The sequence below is a fragment of the Cricetulus griseus genome, chromosome 5 (genome assembly GCF_003668045.3).
Source record: "Cricetulus griseus strain 17A/GY chromosome 5, alternate assembly CriGri-PICRH-1.0, whole genome shotgun sequence".
NCBI lineage: Eukaryota > Metazoa > Chordata > Mammalia > Rodentia > Cricetidae > Cricetulus > Cricetulus griseus.
The window spans coordinates 160,807,438-160,812,325 of NC_048598.1; the positions used below are offsets into that span (position 1 = coordinate 160,807,438).

General features: G+C 44.7%; 1 pseudogene; it reads right to left on the reverse strand.

The window, feature by feature from the left end:
• Positions 1–2,363: 2,363 nt before the first annotated feature.
• On the reverse strand, positions 2,364–3,595 carry LOC100774641 (annotated as a pseudogene).
• Between the last annotated feature and the right edge of the window lie 1,293 nt (positions 3,596–4,888).

Here is a 4,888-nt window from a genome sequence, read left to right on the forward strand (position 1 = left end):
AAATAGTGAAAAGATGTTCAACTTCAGTAAGCAGGCCATGGGGGGAAAGCAAGGCAAGATCTCTCTCCCGAGACAGCTGATCTTGTTGTCAACTTGACAGACCTGAGAGGAGGGATCACCAGCTGAGGAACTGTGTCTATGAGATTGGCCAGTGGGCCTGGTCTTGATCGATGATTTATATGGGAAGACCCAACTTATGGTGTGTGTTAAACCACTCGGCAGGCAGTCCTGGGTTATATAAGAAACTTTTCTGAACATAAACAGGGGAAACAGGCTGGTAAACATCACTGGTTCTCAACTTGTGAATCAGGATGCCTCTATCAGGGTACCTAAGAACATCAGCAAAGACAGATCTTTACAATATAATGCATGACAATCGCAAAGTCACAGTTAGGAAGTAGCAGCGAAAATAATTTTATGGTTGGGGTCACTACAACACTAGCAACTGTATTTAAAGATTGCAGCATTCAGAAGAAGGTTGAGTTCTGCCTTGGCCTCTTTTGAGGGTGGACTATAACATGTAAGCCTATTAAACACTTTACTCCCCAAATTGGTCTTAGCCATTGTTTTCTCAGAACAACAGAGAGTAAACCAGGACAGGAATTGGTACCCAAGTCCTGATGAGGTGCTTGCTGGAGGTGGAAGAATTTTTTAAATAAAGAAAAATGGATAATAGAGAAAAGGTAGTTATAAATACCAGCTTGGGGCTGGGCTTTGGTGGTGCACACCTTTAATCCCAGCACTCAGGAGGCAGAGGTAGGCAGATCTCTGTGAGTTCGAGGCCAGCCTGGTCGCCAGAGCGAGTGCCAGGATAGACTCCAAAGCTACACAGAGAAACCCTGTCTCAAAATACAAAAAAACAAACAAGCAAACAAAAATACCAGCTTGGGTGTGGTAAAGTGGTGTGAAGTGTTAATCCCAACACTTCAGAGGTAGAAACAGAGGATCTTGGTAAATTCAACATCAGCCTGATCTACATGGTGAGTTCCAGGACAGGTATGGCTACAAAATGAGACCCTGTCTCAAAAACAAACAAAACAAAGAACCAACTAAGGCCATGTGACCAGTTGAAGAATTGAAGATTGTAACTGACATGAGTTTCCTGTCCTATTATTAAACATGTCTGTGTGTATTTAAATATGTACTAAGCCAGTATTTGCATTTTATTTCTTCCATTTCTTTATCATGTAATCTAAAACTGGTTGAGGTACTATCAGTTATGTAGTACTATGAGGTTAAGTATTATGAATCTATATTATCATACTTAAGTTATGAGACACTAAACATTCCTCAAGGAACTTTGCTACCTATTCTAAAATAGTTGTTTATAGGATAGTTATATCATGTCAGGCAGAATTATGGCCATGTTATTGTTTTCACTTGGAAATTAAGGATGGTATAGGGATGTGAGTTGGTGGCAAGTTGACAAGAGGATCTGTGATGGCTACTCTTGGTTGTCACCTTGACTGGAATCAACTAGAACACAAGCTGCTTTGCACTCCATTGAGGAATTTTCTTGACCAGATTATCTGAAACAGGAAGATTCACACTAAGTGTAGAAAACCTTCTTATGGTACCAGATAAAAGGACGTGGACCACAAACTGCTTTCAGCTTGCTTGCCCCCACTAGTTCATCTCTCTTGTTGCTATTGCACTCCTTCAAAGATAAAAGCTAATTCTTCCAGCTTCCGATGGAGACTGAATAATAGAAATTCTTCAGGAATCATCCAGATCTTCACCTTCAGATTGGACTGCTGACAAACCCAGCAGCACAGGCTGGCCTCTCCAGTGTGACACAGTTATCATTGAACTACCCAGACCACATCTGGTGAGGCAATAAAATAAATCCATACATAGCTAATAAATCTAATATAAACACCCAGGATCAGTTCTATTCTTTTAGAAAACCTTACTATTATAACCCCCTACCTGTAACTATGGAAGAACCCGAATAATGAGTTAATCATTGCAGCTAGAACATGAAACAAGTAGAACACTGAAATCCTATAGGTGAGGCTGAAATCGATGCTTTTTGCTGCAAAGAAATATTATTATCTGTAATAAATTTGAAGATGTGGCTGTCATCATTTAGCAGTCACAGGGCTAGAGAGATGGCTCAGTGGTTGCTGCTCTTGCAGAGGACGTAGGTTTGGTTCTCAGCACCCACGTGGAAGCTCACAACCATCTGGAAGTTCATTTCTAGAAGATCCAACACCATCTCTGTTTTCTGAGGGAATTTCTTTCTTGTGGTTCTCTAAATACAAGCAAATAAAGTACTTGTACACATAACACACACACACACACACACACACACACACACACACACACACACACACACACACGCACACTCACACCCCACAAGGCTACAGGGTGACATTTATTGTAAAAGCAAATAGGGTGAGGTTGGGGCCCAGTGGAGTAGGTTCTACACAGGCAGAGTCAGGCCACTGAGCTGTCTTGGACATCTGTCTCTCACTGACCTCACTGAAGTCCTTGCTGTCCCCACCACTGTCCTCAGCAGCCAGGCCCTTCTCACCACAGGCCTCTCCCAAGCTTGGAAGCACTTTGCCTTTTGTCCTCTACCTTGCTCTCCATGGCAGCCAGTACCATGTACCTGCCCTTTACCTTCAGCTCCCTGTGCTGTCTCAGCTGCTGACAGGAGGCCAGGGGGAGGCCTGGAAATGAACTTGCCAATGGGAGGCCTGAGGAGCCAGGCTTTGGCGGGTTTACCAGCACCTGCATTGCATACACTTCTTCCCATCTGCATAGTACCTGGGCTCTGCTTCACTGATCTGAATAGAGTTGCAGGGCAGCCCAGTTGACCGTGGGTCAGTCATTCAGGGTTCCGAAGGGGAGCTGCCTGAAAGAGTCATGGGCGAGAGAAGGGAAGGAGACCAAGCATGCAAAAGAGGGGACCAGAGTCCATCTGTGCAATTGTCAAGGTCTCGATTTATTGGGGCTCAGAGTGGGCTTATATAGCCCTGCAACAAGGAAATTAGGCAAGCAGGGGATAGCAGGAGGGAACGTCTGGTATTTGCTGGGGCTGGGACATTCTTGCGGTATCTTCGAAACAGCAGGCAGAAAGGCCCATGCCTTTTCTCGGAACGCAGTCGTTAGCAGTCCCGCTTGGCCAAACTTATCTAATTATGGGTCACATGAGGCTCACAGGGTTGTCTTTAAGCTGAAAACTTTAAAGGTCATTAGAGACTTACAAAGATGGGCTTTAAACCCCATAGTTTAGGGCCCATGGCCCTTAACACCCAGTTATTCTTCCTGACATTCAAGGAGACACAGTTGACCTTGACGTTTTCTATCATGGTTCAAGCAGCCTGCTCCATCAGCTTCTGAAGGGGACCAAGGCAAAGGTGGGAAGGCTTCACAGCCAAAGAGCTGATATGTCTGTGAAGCACATCGTCTGGATCGTCTTCCATTTTGGCCAGATCTTCCCATTCTCACCCTCAGCTACATAAGAGAGCTGGGACCAGGAGAGGACATGATAGAAATAGTGCTTCATCTGGAAGTTCTGGGGCAGGCAGAGGAGGAGGTAGTGATGCTCATACAGTTGGTCCTCGGATATACCCAGACGTTCATTCATGAACGAGGGTGCCTGCTCTCAGCTGCCACTTGGGAGCAGGGCAGGAGCCACAGGGAAGTACATGTATTTAAAAAAGATTTATCAGTATTAGAAAGAAATAACAGCTGATAAAAGCTTTCACTGGTGCCACCTATGTACAAAGAAATTGGGAAAAAGAATGCTTATTGCACCATTGTGAATGAACAGGAAATCCAAGGTTGGTCAAGAAGAAAGAAGGTAAACTGGGTATTTCTTCAATGGAATTCTATCAGTACTGAAGTTAAGAAACTACATGTATTAGGATTGAAAGGTTCAGGCATTATGCTGGCCTGCCCCTGTTACCTGGTGGAACAGACAGTACCCTGGTCAGCCCAAGGTTCCATGGGAACTAAGTCTGCACGCAGGTGCAGAGCACCCCTTAAAAAGACAGATCCCTGCCCATTTACCCTCTCTGCTTCCTCTCTACTCTGTCTCTCACCTACGTGCTCTCTCTGCCTCTCTATGGCAACTGGCCATGGCGTTCAGTCATTACCCCTGTTCCTCTTCTCTCTTAGTCTCCCTACTCTGCTGGGCCTTATAATAAACTAGTCAACATGTCTCATGTCTCATCTTAAAGCTTTCTCTTTTCCTTTTTTTAAATAAAAACATAACATTGGCGCCTGACTTGGTTTAGGCTCTCTCTGTAAACCCTTTCGATGGTTGCTGGAATGATAGGCTTTCTCTCTAATTCTCTTGCCAGGGGCATGGGAAATTTTGGGGATCCTAAAATCTGAACTCATAACCCACTTCCATCTCAGCTTTTCCTGGCACTTCCTCCTGCCTGCAGTAGCCTGAGATGCCAGAACTCTGTACACTTCAACTCGCCGCTTTTCCAACTAAGGATCTCTGGAACTCACTCATCTGCCTGTTCGCTATAATCCGGTAAGAAACCCATAACTTTCCCATGGGGCAGACCCAGCACTGCATTTTGGAGTTCACTCTGGGTCCATTTTTTCAGTTTCGGACTGCTGAGCCTCTTTCGGGCTTTCTGCCGGGTGCTCTCAGACAGAGCAATCTGTGCCATTTTTGGCCTTGCCCACGGGAAATACATTTTATGTGATCTTTCGGTTACTGCCAGCGAGTAGGTAAATGAGCAGAGTTCTGCCTCCCACTGGGAACTTTCTTTCACCTGGTAATGTCCCTCATTCTGTTTGTTCTATCTCTGACCATGTTTCTTGTTTGTCAATGTCTGCTTGAGATGCTCTGAGAGTTTTTGTTTGTTTGTTTGTTTGCTGTTTTTCATTTTCCATACCAATGACGTTTGACTCATGGAGA